Source organism: Parasteatoda tepidariorum, chromosome X2 (genome assembly GCF_043381705.1).
Source record: "Parasteatoda tepidariorum isolate YZ-2023 chromosome X2, CAS_Ptep_4.0, whole genome shotgun sequence".
Classification (NCBI taxonomy): Eukaryota; Metazoa; Arthropoda; class Arachnida; order Araneae; family Theridiidae; genus Parasteatoda; species Parasteatoda tepidariorum.
The window spans coordinates 7,351,113-7,360,462 of record NC_092215.1 but is presented as its reverse complement, the minus strand read 5'-3'; the positions used below and the strand labels follow the sequence as shown (position 1 = coordinate 7,360,462).

At 27.0% G+C, this 9,350-nt stretch overlaps 1 protein-coding gene across 1 annotated transcript in view; it reads left to right on the top strand.

Moving 5' to 3' along the window:
• Positions 1-9,350, top strand: part of LOC107454853 (large neutral amino acids transporter small subunit 2) — a 79,063-nt gene that overhangs the window by 1,507 nt on the left and 68,206 nt on the right. The gene's annotated exons all lie outside the window — the stretch shown is intronic.

Here is a 9,350-nt window from a genome sequence, read left to right as displayed (position 1 = left end):
ATAAAATTATATTATAATATTCCTCCGAATTTAAAAATAAATTAATATCCATAACTTTCAAAATTAAAAATAATTAAATAAATAACAACAATTTTGCAAAAACATTAAAGAACATAAGAATATTATTCAATAAAATTTTAGGTTACTTTGAATTTTCGATTTCCTAGAAATGTACTTTTAAATCGTTACTTTTTTTGTTTAGTACTTGTACTTTTACTTGTACTTTTTACTCGTTACTTTTTAAACTAAGAACTTTTTACTTTTTACTCGTTACTTTTTTTAAAAGTACTTGTACTTTTACTCGTTACTTTTTAAAAGTAACGTTGCCATATATGTATATATACCAATACAGGTTTGGATGCTTTTTATTTAAAAAATGAATTCGCATATTAAGCTTCATCTCAAAAATACAGATTTTTTTTAGTTTATATGAAAAAAATAAATAATAAAACATGAGAAAATGTGATAATGAACATTAATATTTACTCAGTTTTGTTCATTTGCTTCATTCCAACAAATCGCATTCATTTATTCTTTTTATCACGAATCTTTTAAAAATTTGTTCCGTTAAAAACGTTAATTAACCGTATGCTTTTTGTTCTATGAAAAACCCTTTCCGAACGATAATTTAAATAAAAAGGTTATTTAGTTTAATTTTTTATTCCCCTATGAAGTAAGTTTAAGTTGCGGCCAATGAAACTAGATCTCTATTGGAAAATTTTATTAATTTCTAACTTCATGTCTGCGAGTTATATTAAATCATTTGAAATCAGAAATGAATAATTATGAAGTTTTTTCTTAAAAAGACCAGAATTATGTGCAATTTTCATCCGACATTTTTTATAATCAGATACAGATGTAAAAATAAATTTCGAATATATTTAAAAATTTCAAAACAATTATGCTACGAGAAAAATATAGGGCAAAATTATGATAATTGCTTCATACTGTTCCGTTACATTTAAAAAATGCATTTTAAATTTATCCTCTGCTTCAATTCTGTTGCAAAAACCTTTCTTAAATACTTAAAAATATCAACTAAAGAAAATATTAATAATTTCAATGGTAATATAGTTTAGTTTAACAATTTCTTAAAATTGCAGAAATGGTTCAAGTTTCCATTATAACGGATCAAGGTTTAACCGTTTTTTTTCTGCGAGTGTTCCCTGCTAAAAATTTAAATGATACAAAATGATTATGATTCGAGAACATTATTTTTTATCTTAGGTTTCCTAGCAATATTATTTCATAAATAATTCATTTACATAATTTTCATATCACATTATTCAGTCCGACCAGACGGCGAGTATAATAGCCTTGAATTTAGAATATCTGGAGCACGATCTCTCTGACTCATATAATAGAATCAGAATGTGAATAACAGCATCTTTCTTTTTTTATTTTTTATAATCCATTAATGGTCAATGAATGAGCCTCAAATTGGATAAGGCAGAACATTTTTTAACATGAGATGAATGATTTCCCAAATTTCGAAATTTGACCTTTTTCTTTAGAATCGTTTTTGACATCTTCCTCTCGTAGGATTTTTGAATTTTTGTTTTACTGTTATATTTTCAGTAGTTTCTTAATGCTATTAAAGTATCACAATTTCATGCCATTAGAATGTCTTTTTATTTTGAATCAATGTGTCGCATGAATTGTTTTACATTTTTCTTCCACAATTAAAGCGAAACGGAATATACCAGCACTCATAAAAGATCTAATTACATATGCGTAGCTGTGAAGCCTCATTTCTGAATGATCTTGTTCATGAGGAAGGAAAATTAAAAATTTACATTTTTCTTTTATAATTAGAACGAGAAACAATTAAAAGTAAACAGAATCTTTTAATGTACAAACCAGCAGTGAAAATCTGATTACATGCTTTGCAGTGAAGTCGAATTTATTTATCTTGTTCATGAGAAGAAAAATTTCTTGCGCGATAAAATGAGTTTTTACTTTTGGAAGAAAATATAATGGATGCAAAGAATTAGCCTTCATGTCACAAATATTTATTTTTACTATTTAGAACTTGATTAAAATAAACTAAATGGTATTCTTCAGTTTTTATCATCATTGACCATTTTAATAAACCCTGAGTTCTATAGTTTTTTTAAGCGCTTAAATTTAAAAACGAAAATATTTTTCCTAGTATTATTCGAGAAGGCTATTTTATACATTTTAGAAGTCTATACATTGAAAAGGAATAAAAATATTTTATACAAATTATATTTGTATTTTTTTGTTTTGTTTATTATCTTTGTTTGTTTATTGCTAAGAGTTAAAAAGAAATTAGAACATTTGTCATATTGATGTCAGATGTTACTTTTTGTGATAAAATTTATTTATTTATTATAAAAAAATTATCATAAAATTTACTTGGATTCAAGAGCAAGTGAAAGATGAAAAATTAAATGCTTGCTATTAAAGTTTATAATTAATGTACAAAATAACGATAATAAAACAAAAATTGCCTGCATTTTTTCTGAACTAATTTTTTATGCATATTTAAACGTAAAAGTTTTATGCATATTTAAACGTAAAGTTCTAATATAAAGGTACTGTTAAAAATTTTAGAGGGAAAAAATTATTAAATAACAATTTGTTTAATTGTTATCTTACAATAATCAAACAAAACAGTCAAATAACCATAAATAAGTTGGTATTCAAGCTGTTAACTGTGCGAAAAACCGTTAATTAGCTGCTTTCACCTAATACGGTTAAACCAGAATTTTATTGCACCAACTAGGTTCACCTAATGAAGCCACTTGATTCCTTGCAGCCTGGTACATGATAGCCTATTGGGCTGATCCAGTGTTTCCCAAAGTGTGGTACGCGTACCGCTAGGGGTACGGGAACAGTTTAGAGGGGGTGCTCGTTCTTATGCGAAATATCTTGCAACAAACGAAAATGTAAAATTTTTTTATTTAGAAGCAAAGCTAGCCATGAAAATTTACGATTACGTGTTTTTCTATTGGCTATTTTTTGCAGAGTTAACAGTTAATAATTGGTGGTGTCAACAGCCAGTTGCGATTTTTAACTTTTGTGCAATTTTTTTATAGTAAAAAATTAATTCATTTTTTTTACTAGTGGTACTCAGCGTTACGAAAAAATTTAGAAAGGGTATACAAAAGTCATAAGTTTGGGAAACACTGGGCTAATCTGTGAGTCTCATAACCGACAGAGTTTTGTGTTACAGTGCTGCCACCCCAATATTTCCTTTTGATAAATTACAACCAACTCTAATGCCCATTACCTAACGAAAATCATAGCTCGAATGCTCAGTTAATTTTTTTTAACACTTTTAAAGAAAACATATCAGTTGTAAATGGTTAAAAAACCGTATAGTTTTGTACTATATCTTACAACTTATATGGTTACCGTATAGTAGCCATAGAAGTTGTGAACGGTTTCAAAACCGTAAAAATAAAAAATGTTCTTTTCCGTAAACTTTACGGTTAATGGGATGGATGGATTGCTGGGAGTTGTTTAATCATAATTTTAGAATGAAAATTCCATAAGTGTATATACATGCTATAGTAATTTAAGTTTTTCTTTAAATCGTCGTGGAACGTATTTTAGCATAATAGATTATACGATTTTAGCTAATAGTCCGTAATAGGGAGCACATAGTTCAAAAATCTTGTCAATGAACTTTTTAAAACTTTATGTTGATCTTGTCTAATTAACTTTTGTTTAATTAACGTTAAGTTATCGAATTAACTAAAATACGGAATAAACTTCAAAAATATCTATACATTAACATGCATACATTATTATCGATTTAAATACGATATTATTTTATATCATCTGTTAATTTACACATTTTATAACATCATTACGAGCTCTTAACACAGTTGATTCAAAAATATATTTTTATTATACTTACTTCAAAATTTGCATTATATATGAACAACATTCTTTTTATCGCGAAAAATTAATTTATTAATTGTAGGCTTCTTTATTTATTTTACGATATAATTGATTTTTAATTATTTTTTTAAAAAGTCATTTTAAAACTATTAACAATTACTGAAGTATTTTCGAATGAAAAACCTCTTTTACTCAAAACCTATGTTTATATTACATGAATTGTTCCACACAAAATTTCTAAAACTAAAATGCAGACGATAAAGTTGATGTCAGTGAAAAAAATAGTGTTTCAAAAGAAAAAAAAAATTAAAATCAGAAGAAAATTAAATCGCTTTCATGCGCAACTTACAAACTCTTATTTACAGACTTAACTAAAATATATGATTAATTTCTAATAATATTTAAAAGGATTATAATGCTTAAGATTTAAATTAAAATAGTATTTTTTAAGAGAATAAAAAAACGGTTTTCTTGTTCCTGTTTGCAAGCATTATGTTCGATGACTACAATTAATTATAAAACAAGCTATCTTCATAAATTGTGAAGCATAGTGTAATATATGTATTGATTTATATATATTAAATTTAGTATAGCAATAAATGTATTTCATTATACTTTAGAAAATAAAATTCAGTTTTCCATTAAATAAAGAATGCAAATATTCAGTATCATTTTTAGAAAAAAAAAAAAAAAACATTTCTTTTTAAATGCATTATGCGGGAAAATGGAGCACATCACTTTTCAGGTTTTTTAAAAATGTTTATTTTTTCTAACAAACGGGGTTTTGAAAAACATGATGAAGGAAGGAACGATAGATTGAAAATAAAATAGAGACCATCTAATACCATTTTTCTACAAAAACTCATTCTTTTCCGAAACGAACCTGTTATAACCAATTAATATCTTTTCACGTGGAACAGTTAAATGGAATAGAGCAAAGAAAAAAAGTAATCAAAATTTGTTGTGTGATTAGAAGGATTGGCTCTATTTAATCCTTTGCCTGACACAGATTCTAGTATTTATTGTGATAGAACTTTAGTCTACATTAATCTAAACATTTATTTTAGTCATACGAAGAGCTGAGGAAAAGCTTAAATATTTTTTTTTTTTTAAGTCACTTATTTTTTTAAGGAATTTATTTAAATTCTTATTTTTGTTCAAATCTTGAATACTATCTATTTTTTGGAAATGCAGAAAAGAAATTTAAATAAGGATTTTATTTGGAAGACTTTCAATTTTAATCACACATGTATGTTCGATATTTTAAAATGAATATTTGCAATAAGTCAACTATTTTATATAGTTGCTTTTCTGGTAAAAATGTATACACATTATTAGAATAATGGTTAGGAACATTCTCCTACCTTTACGGTTTTGAAACCGTTTACAACTGGTTTGATTAGAAAACCGTCTCTTCAAAACTATATGGTTTTGTAACTATTTACAACAAGCATAGTTTTTAAACAAGACAAATGAAACTTAAATGAACATTGAAGCTGTATGGGGGCTGCTTCATTTATACGTGAATGATAATTTCATATTCCAATAGTCCAGGGTCACCTATTGATGAGTGCAGGACACTGGAAACTCTTCGTGTATTGAAAGAGTGGAAGAAATATTGTAGTATCAACGCTGTGATTCGAACCCCTGTTCAGTTGATTATGTGATTGACGTATTAACCCTCTCAGCTACAGTATGCACCAAGCTGCTGGGAACAAAGTAGCCTTAATTGGTGGGCCTAGCTGTCGCAGATATAATTCTGGTTGTTTAACCTTACTAGAGAATAAATCAATAGATAAAAGTTTTTTTTTCTCACACTCATCTTTTCTATGGTTATTTGACCATTTTGTTTGAATATAGTAAAATAACAAATAAAATTATATTTTACCATTTTACATTAAATAGCATTTGCATTAAATAGATTTACAGTTAAAAATTTATTTGAAATTAATAACGATTTGGAGATGTATCATATTTTGAATTATAATGCTTATAAATATTTATTAAATGCCATTTTATTTTCTCTAAATCGTAAACAAAGCATAGTATTAGTATGGACAGAACAAACAACCTCTTACGAGATTCTTGCTTTTCTCTAAGTAATTAATGAATCATAAATCATATAAGTAATAAAATTAATACATGTATTATCTTATTTGAATTTTTATTATTGTTTTATTTCAACTCATTAATTTTAATTCAATTATTTTCTTGTCAGTGTTACCAACAAATATCTTAAGTAATCAACTCTTGCATGAAAATAATCTTTTAAATCAAAGATTTCATTACATACCTGTCAATTTTTATTCCTTTTGATATTACATTTTCCAAGAGGGGATAAAATGATAATGAAATTGTTTTTTGAATTTACCTGGATTTATCCACTCTATCGGTTTAATGATTTGGACACGTTTCTATTAGCTGGGCATAAATCTATTTATACTTCCGCTTTAGGTTACCTTTTAACACTAAACATACCAACACTTAATCTATACCTACCATAGCCGGTCAAATAACCGGACTTCATGTTCCTTGATTGAATGTATGAAATATGGATGTTAAGAAAGAAGTAAACTAAAAACACTTTATTATAATTAAACAAAATAGTATATTGTCCATTTTTATGTATAGCAAACACAAAGAATAAGAAATTTTAATTCATTGATCAACGCATTTTTTACATTATACAGTTTCCATAGTACATTTTCCGCAAATATATTTCTTCTAATTATTATTATTTCTATAATTCTTATAATTATTCTTATAATTATAAGAATATATAAAAATTATAAGAATTATAATTATTCCTATAATTAATATTATTTCTTCTTAGAACTTGTGCTGTCTTGATCGTTTCGACAGTTTTCTGAGTAAAAACTAACAGTTAGTTAGAAATGAAGTAAAGCTATCAAGATAAAATATAAGCTACTTACCAAAACATTCAGTTTTTGTCACTTTTTCTTACACAAGAATGCTTCTCTAAAATTTTAGGTACTTTCTTGAAATTTAAATTCACAGTTATTCTGATTGAACTAACTACGCAACAATCTTAATCGAATGCATTACATCGTAATTTCTGATCCGATAACCTTATAAAGCAATAAATTGTTCTCCCGGTCAAATGACCGGTTGTGGCAGAAATAGGTATACGACAAGTATTATTCGAAACAAACAAAATGGAAAAAAAAAATAAAATAATAATATAATATTAACTGTATATAATTGTTAGAAAAAGTCATGAAGTCAAATGTGCAAAAACGATAAGATGATAAGCCCATTTTCTACGCAAAAGTTCTTGTACGGTCATTTGATCGGTTATGGTATGTTTAGTGTTAATCGTAACAACCGTGGCCATTACCAATTCGGAAATTTCGGTTCTATTATTATTCCAATTAATTTGAATCTTCTCCCACAGATGATTTCATCTTGTAAACTTCATATGTCCAAATGATTCGCTTATCTTCTTATGCATTTTGTATAATTTGGTACAGTGATCAAAATTTTGCTCTAAAATTTTCGTTATTAAAAACACTATTCTTATCCCATTTTAAGATCCATATTTGATACAGAAATTAATGGAAGTTATTTTACAAGCAACGGCTTCCCTGAATATTCCATTATTCAGTATTTTGCTTGCTTTTGGTAACAAAAGAATTTGGGTATAGAAATTAATGAACAGTAGTTTATAAAAATAGAATATCAGTGTAAAATTTGTTTCTTACGAATATTCTATATTTTTCTCTTTGATGAATGAAATATTTCCGGAAACAAAGTTAGGTTGTGAAACTGACGTACGAAAACTGACGCAATACAACACGAGCTATGCGTCAGTTTTAGTTCATAAACACGACAATGTTAATGAACATATTAAGCTAGTTCTTGGAATCATTTAGACAGCATTGTGTCTCGTCATAAAATCTAAGTGCCATTGCCACAATGATAAGAAAATAAAAACGTAAGATGTATAAATCATTCTATTGCCCAACAATGAATCGTTTCCTACTTTATAAAACAAATAGTTAAATGTTAGCATCGCCTATAAAGTTAGAAATATGTATGTTTTAAATGAGCAAATGAGAAAATAATTACCCGAATAATGCAATTAATTTCAATAACGAGTTCATAAATTTTTAAAGGACAGTAAAGAAACTCTCTTAAACAGGTTTGTTAGGTTTTTTAAGTTAATTTTAGTATTTCTAGTATTCTACGTAAATGGCTGTTTTTATGAAGAAAACTTTTCAAATTGAACTGAGACTTTAACAGTCTGTAAAACCTCAAAACATATGTATTTCAATTTCATAAAACAAATACTAATATTCATTAAAATATTTTTTTTTCACAATTTGTTTTTCAAAACTTCTATCAGTGTTTTGAACACTATTAGAAGTCTTGAACCATAATGCGTAGGAAGAACATCAGCCTTAAGAATCATAACAATAGCAGCATGATTGCATCTTTGGCAATTAGTATTATAAAAATTTTAGTAATTTTACACTTCGCAAGCTGTATTAAAAAAATTTTACGGGTAAAATTTTTTTGGGTGTATTCTAAGCGACGACACTGTATTATTTAACTTTAAAATTTTTTTAAAATGCTCTAAACAGACCTTTTTGTGAACAGGTGGTGAATTATTACTTTTTGTTGTTTTTTATTTTCAAAGTGGATCCGGGAAGAGGCTTATAAAAATGAAAAATGGCATCATTGGGTGTTCTGTAACTGAAGGATATAACTTTGATAAACTCGTCTGGGCTGGGATTCTGTGCTTTAAATCAACAGGGGGCGCTGTACCTGAAATTCTACTTTCCCCGCCTTTAGCTCCTTTTTTCAAATAATGAGCTAGTTATGGTCGAACTTCAGTGTTCTTTTTAGTAGATTCGAAATCCACTTGCTATAGCAGTAGTTATAGAAAGGGCTTGGGATATTTCATTGATGAACTAGCTCTCGTTCTACCTATGAGAGTTAAAAAAAAAAAAAAAAAAAAAAAAAAAACGCACATTAATGATGATGACAATATGGATTGCGATTAAATAAGTAATTGAGGTGATAAGTAATTGAGGATTACTATTTTATTAGCATTCTTGATAACAAAGAAAAACAGTACAACAAATATTTTTTTTTTGTCATGCTTTGATTTTCCCAACTGATTTAAATCTTAAATTGAATTGTCAAAGCTGCAAAATTTTCGAGTTAACAATTCAAATTTCTGACTGCCAAAATATATCACAATCAAAATTGTAATTATTGAAAATTGTTATTAATAGCAATAATATTTTTATAGTTATTATTAACGAACGAATATTTTACAATTCTACAACTAAGCAATATCTTTTATTTTCTTAACTTTTACAAATTATCTAGATGGTCACGATGAATAACCGGTCTTCCCGGTGAATAAAAAGGGGATTTTGGCACTCAATTCACCGACAGAAAAATTTATTGCACTTAGTATTATTCAATCCATGCTTGCCAAGTTTTAC